The sequence below is a fragment of the Salvia miltiorrhiza genome, chromosome 3 (genome assembly GCF_028751815.1).
Source record: "Salvia miltiorrhiza cultivar Shanhuang (shh) chromosome 3, IMPLAD_Smil_shh, whole genome shotgun sequence".
Lineage (NCBI taxonomy): Eukaryota > Viridiplantae > Streptophyta > Magnoliopsida > Lamiales > Lamiaceae > Salvia > Salvia miltiorrhiza.
In genome coordinates, this window is record NC_080389.1 from 9,199,652 (window position 1) to 9,216,014 (window position 16,363).

At 33.7% G+C, this 16,363-nt stretch overlaps 1 long non-coding RNA gene across 1 annotated transcript; it reads right to left on the bottom strand.

Moving 5' to 3' along the window:
* Nucleotides 1-13,743: 13,743 nt before the first annotated feature.
* Nucleotides 13,744-16,363, bottom strand: LOC131017411 (uncharacterized). The gene is made up of 3 exons (XR_009099599.1): nucleotides 16,226-16,363; nucleotides 14,590-16,139; nucleotides 13,744-14,020 (listed from the first exon to the last, which is right to left on the bottom strand). It is a non-coding gene; the product is annotated as an uncharacterized LOC131017411 (long non-coding RNA).

Genomic DNA, 16,363 nt, shown 5'->3' on the forward strand with positions numbered 1-16,363 from the left:
CTGTATAATAAAATATAATTAATAAAAAATCTGTAAATTAAAACATAAAATCCGCAAATTACCAATTGAAACAGGGAATTCACAACCAAAGACACTAATTCACAACCGAAGACAATAATTCACAACAAAATACATCAAACTGTTGTCAATTCACAACCAGCACAACAAATCCTAGTCGTGACACTAATTCACGACTAAGACACTAAGACACTAATTCACAAAAGATCTAAAACTATAATTCAGAACTGACACACAAAATTCACAACTAAAATTAATATGGTTGTGAATTATAGATTTATACCTACAATTCACAACCAGCACAACAAACCCTAGTTTCCAGTTCATGTAAACAAATCTAAGGCACAAATCAGTTGTGAATTTAAATAACTAGTCGTGAATTCAACGAATTAGTTGAGAATTGAAGAACATTCATAACAACTACAGAAACAAAAGCTCCCACCTTTAACCTAGAAACTCTGGGGTGATAAAATCGACAGCAATGAACCTCACAAACACACCTTCAACCGCCGGCGAACCACGACAAACTATGAAAAACAACAAAACAACAACAAAATTAAAGATTGAAGATTATCGAACAAAAAAAAATTGAACAAAAAAAATCACACATATCAACCACAAATTCACGCACATCAACGACAAATTCGGTGAAGCAACGGAGATGACAATCGGAGCGCCGCACGACGCCGGAAGACGATGAAGATTTGCAGTTGGAGGCTTGAAGATTTGAAGATTTGAAGGATTGAAGGAGAGAAGAAGAATTCACGCTGCAACATGGCAAGTGGCAGAATTCACGAAAATGGCAGAATTCACTATTTATACAAGGGCATTTCGGACATTTCACGCAAAAACTGGCTAAAATTTTAAATTTTAATCCTATAGGCTAAATTTTAAGTTTACAATATGAAATAGGCTAGATTCATATATTCACACAACTTCGATTGGGGATTAATTGCCTCTGAATTTGGAACGTGAGCAGCGGAAACAGACAAATTTTCGGCATATATTAATTATTTATTTTATCTTATATTCGAAATGCACAAAGTATTCACTTCAGTTCAGGGACGGAGCCAGGAATTTAGTTCGGGGGGGCTGAACCTGTACGGGGGTTCGGCCCCGAGAAATTTTTTTTGGGCATTCAGTATATTTAAGGTATTTTTTTTTATTAAAATACGAGCATAATACTAATAATAACGAACAATATTTTCATAGATTATATAGTTTCAATATATACAAAACTTTTTTTGGAAATTCCGTATATTTAAGACATTTTTTATTAAAAGGCAAGCATAATAATAATAATAACAAACAACATGTCCATAGATTATATATTTTCTATATATTACAAATTAGTTTCAATACATTATAATTTTTTTTAGCATTTCATACATATTAGGCATTTTTTATTAAAAGACAAGTATAATAGTAATAATAACAAACAATATTTTATAGATCATATAGTTTTAAAAAACAAAATTATCCTTAAATTAAGTATATATGATCTATAAAATACTCTTTTATAAAACAAAATTATTTTATAATAGGTATAAACATATATCTATATATAACTATATATATTTTAAAATTAAAAAAAAAAAAAAAAACTCAAAAATTGGGAGGGGGCTCTAGCCCCCCCCCCCCCCCCCAAGCCCCCCCTGGCTCCGTCCCTGCTTCAGTTAATGAATCTTTCAATGGACATCCCACATATGGTTTGATAAAATTGTTTAGGGTATATCTATTTGGACCAAATTGTTCCGGATCAACGAAGACAAAATAGTTCATAATTTAAATACACCTATTAAATATAAGTTAAATTAAGTTCAAATTTTGAATGATATATGTTGCAATTTTATTTAAATATTTTAACATATTTCTATAAATAGAATGGAAAATATATATTTTAATTAAATAAAATTACCATTTTTGAAAAATAAAAATATCCACTTAATGATGATTTTTTTTAAAAGCAAATTTAAGGATGAATTATTATTCAATTAATAAATATATAGATATAAATAAAACCAGTCAAAATTTTCATTAAGAATGTCTTTAATAATTTAAGTTATGGAATGAAAAACGTAAAAGAATAAGAATGTCTTTTTATATTGAAGATTGAATATTTATTGCATTTCTGGATCAAATTAATTCAAATACCATTACAATTGTTTAATGCGTATGTATTGCATACGTATAAAATTGTTTGGTGCGTACATATTGCATGTGTATCAGTGTGCGCACAAGAATCGTTTGCTATTGAATTTTATTTCTACTTAAAATTCAATATTTCCGTTCACACGTTCAGCCATAAATAACTGTGCATTTTGCTCCCTAGCTCTCAAACAAAACTGTGCATCTTGCTAATAAACTAAATAAATAAAAATAGTTCCTAGATCTGTCGTAAATAAAGATTGATTACTTTCCTTACTATTCCTACTTGTTGTTGTGATAGAATAAGATTATAGAGCAATAATTAAATATAAGTACAAAAAAAGACACAAATTTACGTAATTAATCAAATTGGCTATATTCACAGATATAGAGGACAACAAATTTTATTGTGCAACTAGATTACAGATTACAGATCTCAAGGACATATCAACACTACCTATGATACAAACGCATTTGGTGATAATGGATTATGTAAAGCTGGAAATATATATATATATATATATATATATATATATATATATATATAGGGGGCCGCTCCAATGAGACCCCCTAATTTTAGTGAGATCTAGGGCACGATCTGGTGCGTTTATTTTATCAATCCTATGGCTGATATTGTATCTGGAGGGTGATTTTTTTTCGCAGGGTTCGAATCCTGGAGGGAGCAGAATATTTTAAATTTTGTTATTCATCAGTATATACTGCATTGTTCATCAGTGTATACGGCCCTATTCATCAGTATATATGTCTTATTCATTACGAATTTTTTAAATTTTATTTTTCATCAGTATATACATCTTGTTCATTAGATATACGTTTTGTTCATTAGTATTATATGTCTTATTCATTGTACTCATGTTACACGAAAAATATGGGGTCTCACTGGAGCACGCCCCTATATATATATATATATATATATATATATATATATATATCCACTGTAAAAATTAATGCATTCGCTGTTAAAATTAATGCATTCAAACAAATAAAAAAAATTGCTCCTTTTAGGATTCGAACCCAGGATCTCCATTCATCCAATAAGATGATGCATCCACTGTTGATCTTGATGATCGAATGACTGAAAATGGTTCTCCGTTCATCTTTTATTTAGTGGTTCTTTCTTAAACTTCTCCCTATATATATATATGAATGTGGTGCACATGCAACTTATTTGGGGTGACATTTGTTAATACATGACTTAATATTTTTAAGTTTATTTATTTGTGACAATGAGATATTTGCATTGCTATTTGTAATGCATTCTAAGTAAAATTGATTTTCGTACAATGAACTATGTGAAAAATACAATCAGTACAAAACAAAATGAATTTAGCTACCGAATTAGTTACGAATTTAAATCCGTAGCTATTGTACGACGGAATTAAGATGAATTTAAATCCGTAGCTATTCTCTTAACTTCAAGATAAGAGTATATTTGGAAATCTAGAATAGTTATTTTACTCCAAATTTTTGCAACATAACACTTAAAATGCGACAAAACAAATTATACTAACTCAATTCGAAAATAACCTAGGTTTGATAGAGCTTGCCTCAAATTTGGAGCAGATATGAAGATCATTGAATTGATGATTTTCAAATATCCGAATTTTAGCCTATGATTGAATCATATTACTGTTCTCACCACGTGCATGATATGATGCTGGCATGCTGTGGTCATACATAATTGGATTGCTTATGTCATTGTTATATTGGCAGTGTGAAACCATGTGTAATTATTATTAAATGTTTTTATTTTACTTACAATTTAATAATTTGCGTTTACACTGCAGACATTTAAAAATGGTGCGTTCTCGTCACGCCAATTAGAAAATTAAAAGACTTGTCCCCTGTCCTAGATCAGTCATAATTAACACTTACAAAACAAATTTTAGAAAGATAATTAAATTTATTTGTGTCAAATTGATCCATATCAATAAGAATAAAATAATTATAATAATTAAAATAAAAACTTAAATTAATATTCGTAGTAAAAGTTTACCAATATATATATATATATATATATATATTAAATTAAATGCAAAATTTGAATTATATAGATTACAATTTTACTTTAAATATTTTAACATATTTCTAAAATATAATTAAAATATGGAGTATATTTTAAGTAAAATAAATTATCATTTTTCAAAATAGAATTTTGCATTATCCGTATACATGACCTTCTTGGTTCAAATTTCTTTGAGAAACTTAGTGTATTTGGGCATAGTGTGCAGTGTTGTAAGCAATTAGATATTGACCTCCACCTTTGAAACATTTTGAGCTAACTATTCATATCCTCTGTCTCATGGTTTTTGGCTAACCTGCCTGGGAAGGGAGGTTTTATTGACGCCTTAGGCTCTGCTGCTCTGGGCACATCCTCCTTCTTCTTTTGTTTTGGGGCAGGTTCTGTAGGTTTTTCCATCTCGATCTCTTCGTCCACCTTTTCTTCATCGTCTGTGGGCACTGACACATCTTCAGGCATATATATGTACTGCTTCGGGCAAAGTCTTGCCGCTCCTTAGGTTGGCTGCATTTACTTGTGTCTTGTTGTTGGGTATCACGACCTGAACATGTAACTCCATTGTTCTTGTTTGCGTTCACTGGGCAAAGTTATGTTGCATGTGAGCCATTTGAGTGTTTAGATTGTGTATGACTCTTCTGGTCTCAAGTTTGAACTTCTCATTGTCTTGTAGGATCTTGGCCACATTCCTCTGAGTCTCTTACATGCACTCGAACATGCCTTCCATTGTAGGTGTTTTTCCCTGATTCGGCTGCTGATTCTGTTGCTGATTCGGAGGTTGATTGGGGGCAAGATAGTGATTTCCTCCGTACCGCAGGTTCTCATGGTTCCTCCATGGTTGGTGTTCTGGTCATAGCGTTGTTTCTGCCCAAAGACATTAACTTGCTCTTCCTCGAACTGGGGTGAGCACTGGTCCGTCATGTGGTTGGTATCAGAGCATAGTTGACATGCTTTGACGGACCTCTTGTGGGCATCATCATCTCCAGCATTTGTTTCACTGCATCGCATAGCTCATCCACCTTAGAATTGTTGTTCTGATTCTGGGGCACAGCAGTTGTGTTACCTTTGGGCACAACCGATCCATCTTCTCAGAATTCCTCCGCCATTTTCGCAAAAAGCTTGAAAGCTTCACTTGGCAATTTGTTGAGTATTAAGCCTCCACACACTGCATTGACCAATAGCCTTTCATATGGCCTTAACCCATTCACGAAGTATTGGATGAGGTCCTGGTCAGAGATTTGATGTTGTGGGCATTTGGCCAACATCTACTTGAATCTGCCCCAATAGTCATAGAGTGTCTCCCCTATGCCCATCTGTGTAGTGCTTATCATTTTCCTTGCATTATGGATCCTCGATGCAGGGAAGTACTTTTCTAAAAATTTATGTTGCATCATCTGCCATGAAGTGACACTCCCTGTGGGCAAAGTGTATAACCACTCCCTCGCCCCATCCTGTAGGGGGAATGGAAAAGAGATAAGACAAATATAGTCTGCCTTGTTTCCAGTTGCTTTGATTGTGCTGCAAACCATCTCAAAATCCTGCAAATACCTCTGAGGATCCTCTCAGGGCATATCGCTGAATTTGGGCAGAATATGTAGGAGTGTCGTAGCTCCCAATTTTCAGTGATTATGAGCAAAGTTATGCTAAAGAACATCTTTTCCCTCAAAGTCTGTTCTTGGGGTGGATCCACATCCTCATTCTGGTGTCTACCCGCCATATTGGCTTGTCTGGGTCCAAATAAGGCACGGCCTGCTCATCTTCATCATCTGCATCTGCCTCTGCCTCGACCCCTTAGATCTCACAATCTACACCTTGCGCTTGTCTCGATCTCAGGATCAAATCACAAATCACCCTGTTCTCGTGCAACATTAGGTATGAACATACAAGGGCAAAATCAAATCATAAAAGAGTACTAAAATACTAGATAGCCCACCCAGCCCTTATCCATGCCTTTATATTGGTGGAGGTGTACACCCCTCCTTCCTCTGCTCTGGTAGATTTTCCACATCAAGCTGTAGTTGTGCGGGTATACCTAGAACACATTATGGCTTAGTGGACCCAAATAGTCATAGGCATGCCCAAAGGCATACTACCACCTCCTGCATTTGCCGCACTATATGGAGTAGGATTTCTCCAAACTTGTCCCCACGTATTGCTTGTAATCTAGACATGCCTAGAACATTACCGGCTATATAAGGCACCGGGTTTGCCCAAGTTATGTTGGAATGTGGCCTAATGCTTCGGGAACATGGTTGCACAATTATTAGGTTCATTTTGACCTCACGAATATTATTATCACATACCAAACCTCAAATTAGCCCATACGTGATATAACACTCATTTTGCATAGTTTTTATGGCTTATATCTTGTGAATTACGTCAAACTTGTGTCCATTGTGTGATCGTTTAGAGTTTATTTCTTATCATTTCGTGATTTCACGTTTGGGTATAGTTTTGGCTAATTTGATGCAGAAATGAGTGTTTTCGGAGCATTGTGAACCAATTGATTATGTCTAGGAGAAGAGATGGAAGAGAAACGAGCCCGAATATCGAGAAAAGACGAAGAAAATGTGCTACGTCCGAGAAAAAGAGAAAAACGGCGACATAAGGAGTAGGTCGCCGATTTCGGCATTTTTAAAGAAGGGAAACGCGACCGCCGAGTATGCCGCCGATATCCCTGGAGGAGTTTTATGCTTGAGGATAAAAACTTGGCGGTCACTGAGTTGAGGCATTTTTATGAGGGATTTCGGCGACGTGATCGGCTACCGATCAGGGCGCCGTTTCCTCTGCGTTTTTCAGCCTTTTACGTTTTTTTAGTTATTTTCAATTTTTGTACTGGGTTTTACCCTGACACTATATATAGGTCTTCTTTTGACCCATCTAGGATTCCCAACTTTAGTTTTTCAGTTCTTTAGCTTTTAGTTTTCATTGCTTTCTAGTTTTTAGAGCTTGGATTGGATTTCTGCAAGAATTGAAGATTCAAGATTGTTACATTGGTTTTACTACAGGTTTTTATATAATTCAGTTTTTACGATTGCTTTCTTATTAATTATGTTTATGTTTTCTTTTACTATGTCTGGCTAAGTTTTTAATATGATTTTAGGGTTTGTAAATACTTAATTAGATTCATGTGATTAATTTGTTAATATCTATTGTCTTCCAGTTTATGATTCATAATTCCTGGTGCTTGAATTCTTGTGAATTATCTGATCAATACTTTGCATGTATAGCTATTCGGTTTGAGACCTGATGGAGATAACTGTTTAGCGGATTCAAGAATGTATGATATGATTTTAACTTTGAGACGTGACGGAGATAGGTGGATCATAGGGAGCCATTCTTAGGAGCTATTGGGAGTTAGTAGATTATCTTGAGACCTGACGGAGATAGATAATTTATTAATCTACGATCTATGCTGCTTTGACGAGAGTAATTGATTAAAGGGGTTATTGCCAGAAAATACATATACTTTGTCAATTTTCTGGTTTATATCATGACTTTATAATTTGGCCAGAAAATACATCAATTTTCAATTTAATTACAATTATAACATGACTTTATAGCCTGGCCAGAAAATACACCAAGTTTCAATTTATTCTCAATTATAACATGACCTTATTTAGATTATTTTTCATCATAGATGTATTAATATTTATTGTATTTATATTAAATTGTTATGTACAAAATATTTATAATTGATTGATTAATTTTTATAAAAATTAAGTTAGATGATTAATTATTTCATAATATATATATATATGTATATATATATGTATATATTTTTAAGCCATCAATATAATATCTTGTTTTATATATATATATATATATATAAATTTGATTTTAATGTTCTATTAATATATTATATAGTATTTATTTATTTAAATTATGAAATTATAAAATATTAGGACCAATAAAAAAAATTGCGTACATATATAATAGAAACTATGTTAAAAAGTAAATAATATTATATATTATTTACATATAGATATATATTTATCAAATATATATGTATTTATATATAGTATATTGTGAGATGAAAAGAAAATTAAAAATATTTAATGTATTAAACTTTATATTATTATACTAAATTAATTATAAGGTCATGTTATAATTGAGAATAAATTGAAACTTGATGTATTTTCTGGCCAGATTATAAAGTCATGTTATAATTGCAATTAAATTGAAAATTGATGTATTTTCTGGCCAAATTATAAGGTCATGATATAAACCAGAAAATTGACAAAATATATGTATTTTCTGGCAATAACCCCTTGATTAAATGCGTGATCTCTCATCATAACTAGATTAAAGTATCGGTAAATAGGATTAATGGGTTGATTGTGTGAATTTAGTTAATGACTTTACTACCCTAGGATCAGTTGCTTTATCATTTGATTTCTTTACCTGAATTTTATTTGTTCTTGTTTGTAAATTTAGTTTTGGTTAAATCTTCTTCCTATATCGATTGTCTGGATACTGTGATGGTTTAGATTAGGAATACTTAGAGTCATTTCGTTTATCAGTCCCTGAGGATACAATACCCGGTTGCTATTTATTACTACAATTGTGTTGTGTTAGTTGCAGTTTTAATTGCTAATAAAATAGTGATCAATACCATGTATACAAACTTAGCTACTCATAAATAAAGCAATAAAGGCAAAGTAGATATAAAAATAAAACATGTTTGATTAAACATAGCCTGGGAAAAAGCTAATAACAATATTTGTCGGCTCCAATTCCGGGCAAAGCAAACAAAAACGTAAAGAGCAAAAAGTAATGTCTTTCGGCCTTGTATCTATCTCACACTCTAAATACATGTAAAATAAAGACTAAAAAACAAAAAGGAAAGTGGTCGGGTAGGGGGTCGGCTGGGATCAGTGCACTCTTCACTTTCTCGCCAGAAATCTAAGTGTTGAACCTGCTACTGGCTGGGTAGTGCATCCATATTTATAGAGAAGACATGTGATAGGGCTCTGCCGGGCTGGGCTAGGGCTGCGTAGTTGGTTCATTCCTTCTACGTCATACTCTAGAATTTGTAGATCCTCCGGGTTTGGCTAGAAATCCTACATGGAAGGTCAGATATCTCCTTCATTTTCTGATCCCATGGGCAGATGTGCTGGCCTTTTCTTGTGTACGCCCATATGCAGTTTTTCTCTTGGCCTCATTTCATTTGCCCTTGTTCCCTTGTCCTCTGAACACGTCCCTATTATCTGGGCATTCCGCCAGAACACGACTCGATCTCGCACGGTACTCGATATGGACAAAGCATGCGCTTTGCCCCTGTATGAATTTGGGTACTTGCTTATCTTGCGGAATGGATCATGTTCTGCCACTGTAAGGTCGTGCACACTCATGTGCCCAATATGTGCCCTCCCAAATATACGCACACAAAAAAACATGCAAAAAGACACGATCTAGACCTAAAAACAGAGTAACAAAGAGCACGAAAAATGGGCTCGTCACCAAGAATAGCAGGCATTCGGTGGTAGTGACCCTTTTTTAACGATTTGGTGTGAAGAGCGCTAATTCCTTGGCACTGAAGCGCGGTGCGAAAGCTGCAGATGGTGGGTGACATCAGGATCAAGGTCGAGAAAAATGCGAGAAAAGAGAGGGAAGGGAATGGGCTAGGCATTACAAAAAAATTAGATTTTTTTTGTATGTTGGATTCAAATTCAGATTCGAATTCGGATCGGGCCACGCATGAAGTATCCGAGTTCATGGTGAGCTCAACTTTTGTACACAGCTCCCGCAAGAATCTTGCATGTGATATATGATCCACTTCCAAATATATTATATATATATATATATATATATATATATATATATATAGGGTTAGTGAGAATTTAAGATTTAGTGACACCTAAGAACTACTATAAACCTTAGATCTTCTATAATCTAACGGCTTTGATGAGTATTTTAAGATTAGTATCTTAATTACGTCAGTAGACATAAAATGAATGCAAAAATATTAAAGGACATGAATGTCATTTGAGGATTTTGGTCAACACAATTAATTCACCAAATTCCTTAATTTACTCGACGTACCATATTTCTAGCTATGTGAAAGTGAGATTCTAGAAATCAAAAAAAAAAAAAAAAAAAAAAAAACTTTTTCATTTGAATTGATTATAGTCATGAGAAGAAATAATTTCATTCACCCAAATCGTGGAGATTAAATCAACAATGGAATTGTTCATGCTTTCATATTTGTTGTTCACGTGAATTATATTATTATTGATGTTTTCATATTTTAATTCATGTAATGTTGTTATATTAACAATGTTTAATGATTACATGACATTGGATTGTATATTCAATATATATGTATAATGCACCCAAATCTACAGAGGAAAGTACACCTAAGCAATTATCTAAGATTATTTTGCATGAATAATGAATTAATGTAAATGAATAACGATGTTGTAGATGTTCATTTATATGAATATGTCCTAAACTACATGAACAAGTAAATGTTAATGTATAATATGCATGAACAAAGTCCATGAACAAGTCACCATGTATGTCATGAACATCGAATAAGAATGAGTCATGAACATCATGCATGAACACTGTAAATGAACAAGTCGTTCATGTATAATATGCATGTGAATTATAAGCATGAATAATTACTTAAAGAAATCTACCAAATTAAATCTTCAATCATGTGTTAGTGGGTGAATCAAAGATATGATTAAAATATCGAATCTCCAAACATGCAATATTGGGAAATGCATGATATGGTAAAATTCTAACCTTCCATAATTAAGAGATATGTTTGCATGATATTAGGAAGCGAACGGTTACAAAAAAAATGACCAAATCAACCTTTCCAATAAAAATATAGATTGATTACTAATTAAGATATCAACCGTTAGATTAACCATAATCAATGGCCTAATTGTTCTTAGGTGTCACAAAAAAATAAAGTTCTCACATGACCCTCTCCCTATATATATATATATATATATATATATATATATATATATATATATATATATAAGGGAAGACTAAAATAAAAACGCTTCTTAAAATATAAATTATGAACCATTTTCAGCCCTTAGATCATCAAGATCTATGGTTGATTCATCACCTTGTTGGATAAATTCATGGTCCTGAGTTCGAATCCCAAAGATAACAAAAAATTATTTTTCGCAATTCATACCTTTATACAGTTTATTCATGCGTGTTATACATAAAATTTATGCATTTTTGCTGGTTCGTAATTCTTAAAATAAGGGTGGTTTATTGAATAACCGCCCTCTATATATATATATATATAAAGGTATGAATTACGAAAAAATGTATGAATTTTATGTATAAAGGTATGGAAAGGCTACAGTAAAAACAACTCTTAAAAATAAAAACTACAAGCCAGCAAAAATGTATGAATTTTATGTAGAACACGTATGAATTCACTGTATAAAGGTATGAATTACGAAAAATATTTTTTTTGCTACATATGGAATTCGAACTCAGGACCATGAATTCATCCAACAAGGTGATGAATCAACCGTAGATCTTGATGATCTAAGGGCTGAAAATTGTTCCTATTTTATACAATAAAATGTGTTTTTATTATAGAGGCTAAAATGAAAACACCTCTTAAAATTTAAAATAAGAAGTATTTTTTCAGATCTACCTTTGATTCATCAGCTTATTTGATGAATTTATGGTTCTGAGTTCGAATCTAATATGTAACAAAAATTTTATTTTTTGCAGTTCAAACATCTACACAAAGAATGGAAACATGTTTTACGTACATAGAATTCATATATTTTTAGCTAGTTCGTATTTTATATTAGGAAGTGTTTATACTCTAGTATTCCCCTATATATATTGGGTGTGGTTATAGTGAAAACTATTATTTTCGTAAGAACGGGGCATCAATTAAAATTATTGCATCTGCTCTAAAAATTAATGAATTTGCTGCCAAATTTACTGCAGTCGAAAAAAAAAGGAAAAATTTGCTCTCTTCAAACTTCAAACCAATGTGTTATATTCATTCACCAAGATATTAAGCCGCAGTAGATATTAATAAGCGAATAACTAAAAATAGTTATCCATTATTATTTTTTGTAGTGGTTTTTAATATGCAATCAAGTATCACAATATTATGTTTTTCAATCACCAAAAATAAATATTAATTTAAATTAATTTAACACAAGCATAAAGTAGGGCGTTACAATTAATATTTGTGTTTATAATTTAACTAGGATATTTATTGATAATATTGAAATACTAGATTTAAATTAACTTCATCAAAAAGAGGTGGTCTTGGTACAATTGAGTGTACCATACAATTGAGTGTACCATACAATCAGTGGCGAAATCACATGGGGACTAAGGGGGGTTGGAGCCTTCTCCCAAATTTTGAGATTAATTATTATTGTTTTTAAAGTATATTTTTTTTGTACCTATTATAAAAGAACTTTGTCTTAGTTGTGTTATTTAAAACTATATAATGTAGGAAAATGTTACTCCCTCCGTCCCAATGAAAGCGGTGCGTATTTCTTTTTGAGCCGTCCCAACGAAAGTGGTGCATTTCCTTTTTTGGTAACAATTTTACACTGCAAACAATGTGGCCTCATATACTTTTACATACTTTTACACTACAATCTTATTTTTCTTAAATCCCGTACCGAAAAGTAGCGCACTGCTTTTGTTGGGACGGAGAGAATATTTGTTATTATTACTATTATGCTTTTCTTTTAATAAAAAATGCCTAAATATACGGAATGCCACAAAAAAATTTATAGTATATTGAAACTATATAATTTATTAAATTGTTGTTCGTTATCATTACTATTATGTTTGTCGTTTAATAAAAAATGTTTAAAATATACAAAATGCCCACAAAAATCGAGGGCGGCGCCCGAACTCCAGTACAAATTCAGTCTTTTTTATTTTTATTTTTTAATAAGTGTTAAACAGTATCAAACTTTGAGAGTAAAAATATGGTATTTTTTTATTTTACTCTTTTTTATTAGAATAATAATAAGACATTTCAAAAAAAAAAAAAAAAACTCAGTTGGAGTAATAAATAATACTCCCTTCGTCTATGAAAGAATTTCTAGGAGGCAGTGACACGCGTTTTAAGAAAAAGATTATATTGAGAGTGGAGAAAAAGTTGATAAGTGTATTGAGAGTGGTGAAAATGTGATAATTACTATTGAGAGTTGTAAAAAAGTGAAAGTAAGAGGAATTATGAGTGGTGAGGTATAGTTCAAAAATAGGTAGAAAGTTTTTTAATGGACGTCCCAAAAAGGAAAAATATGAAGTTCTTTCATGGACGGAGGGAGTATGTGTAACAGCCCGTTCTTGGGAAAAATAAAATATAATAAATAAAAGAACTATTTAGAATAAAGGAGGGTGATGATATAAAACAAGGTTGTAATACGAGAAAGATCCCAATGATTCAAATAGGTTTATTTCGCAGCTCCTTAGAAAAGAAATAGGAAAATAAAGAGAAAACTTGACTGCGCTGAATAAACTTGACAACTTACCCTTTTTAAATAGGTTATTCATAATTTGAAGAGATAAAACGAAAGGCATTGAGTGATGCCAATCAATTGATAATATTGAAACTCACAGGATCACATAAGTTTAGTTATGCGACTCTGATCATAATCAATGATGACTTCATTAATAGAAATACAAATTAAGAGTCTAAGCTCAACAAGATAATACTGCACCATATGATAGAAGATCTTAGTTTAAGGGATTGAAAGATAAGATAGCAAGCTAGTCGTTAGCGGAAGCAAAAGACGAAGTAGAATCCAAGCCTCAGCTCAACCCCATCTGCACCAACCGATCAACCTGAAAATATTTAAAAATATTTTGGGCTGAGCACTAGTGTACTCAGTGAGCTATGCATTTTATAAATATTTTATGAAATAACCAAGGCAGTTTATCCAATATCACAATCATAACTCAGAAGGTTTTAAAACAGAAATCCACTTCTAAGCATGATAAAACTTTTCTCATTAAGTGGCGCGCCATGTGACGTTTGATTGTTACTCGCTGCTTATGATCCCGGACCTCTAGCCACCGACGGATCGCTTTATTTTTTCCCATTTATCAATCTCGGGACGCACCCGGTCAGATCAATAATCATTTATGTGCTTCGGAACACATCCAGACAAGTACCCTTATAACGCCTCTTAGCTTTGTTAGTGCACGATGGCGATCAACCCATCGAGCCACTAACCTTGTGTACACAATCCTCATCTAACGTGTTAGGCCAAATGAGAATCTCGATCGATGATTATGCGAGCATTAAACAATACAGAACGCACATAAAAACATTTATATTGGATAAACGAACATTTTCATGAAATATCAGAGCTTATATAACTCAAAATACATTTATGTAAAATAAAGCCCACCTTGATTGGACAAAGTTCGAAGTCAAACGTAACTTGTCTCGTAAAAGCAATGCTAATCCTCTTAGTCAATTGAACCTACAAGATAATCTAAACTTAATAGGTCTCGTGATACTAGCCTTAGATATTAGCAAAGTGAGGCTACTAAATTCTGATTCGCTATGCCCGGATTTTTAAAACTCACTTTATAATCTTAAAAATTAATTTTCAGCTAAGAGTACCAACAATACCCTTTGCTCGACTTTTCATAAAACTAACTTAAAAAGAATGTCAATGCATAAATATTTTTCTTTCATAGTCACAATATAATTTCATAAATACATTAACCAAATAACATGTAAATTACATTCAACTATATGCACATAATAAAATTTTGATGCATTTTCATTCATCAATTCATTAATCAAGTATGTCATGAATTAATACTTTCTAATCAATCTAAATTGATTATAATCTCATTAATCACAAATCAAATAATTCTCATTATAGGTCATATTATTCCATTAATCAACAAATATTAAACCATGATCAATAATTAAGCAGACTCAAAAATAATTATAAACAACTAAGCCCATTTTCAATCAAGTCTAGTAATATAAAGCCCATATTCAATAAATTGCAAAGGCCCAACACATTTTCTTCTTAATTCCTATTCTCCCTTTCTTTCACATAACACACACTCTCACACACACATTAACACACGCACACACACTTCAGCGCACGCGCACACACTGAAAATCCTCCCTCTCCCTTTCTGCCTCACGCTTCTTCCTGCCGCCGCCACCGGACGGCACGCCGTCGCCGGAGGCCGGCGGCCCTGCCTCCTCTCTCTTCCCCCTTCGACCTTGCTCCCTTCCCTCATCTCTCACCTCCCTTTGTCCCTCTCCTCACCGCGACACCCTCTCTCCCTGTCTCAACTCTCTCCCGCGCGCAGTCCGGCGGCATATGCAACTCTGGCGGCCGTCGCCGCCGCTTTTCCAGCCGGCCACCACCTCTCCTTCCTACCCTGACTCTCCACGCCTCAAATCCCTAAAATTCCCTTCTCCCTAAATCCCTAATTTTCTCCTCTTCCTCTTTTCGCACCTACGACAACAGCTAACGGGCGGGTTGCTGCCGCTTCACCCTCCATTCACGGTGAGAATCGCCACCCACGTACGCCCATTTCATCTCACGACCATCGCCGCCGCCTTCTCCTCTCCTCTGGTCGGACAGCAACAGCCCCACGGCCACTGCTGCCGCTCTCGACCACCTCCATCTCCCTCGCCCTCTCATCGGAACGGGCAGCAGTCACCGCTGCCGCCGCCGCCGAGGCCCCTCTGCCCTGCTACATCCCCGACTCACGCCACACACACCAACACTCACAACAAGAATCAAGCACAAAAAGTTTAGAGCTTTAACAAGATCAAAAGGTTTCTTTCAATTATGTGTGTGGTACGAACAATATTTGCCATGGATTAGAATTAGATAAGACCTTCAAGAAGATAAGCAGGCAGACAGTGGTGTGTTGGTTCTGCAGAAATATGAAGATGAAGATGAGCTGTGGTGTATTGATTCTGCATAAATAATTTGCAGAAAATACTTGTTATGGAAAATAAATTGAGTGCGTGGAAGTAAATGAATATAGAGAAGAAGTCTTTACCAATCTGAAGTTCTTGAACTGGATGAGGCAGATGAATGGATGAGGTAGATGAATGAAGGGGGATTTGTAAGGAAGAAAGAAACGTGGAAAGGAAGAAAGGAACAGGAAAGATGGACGTGGATTCACCCTCTCCATTGA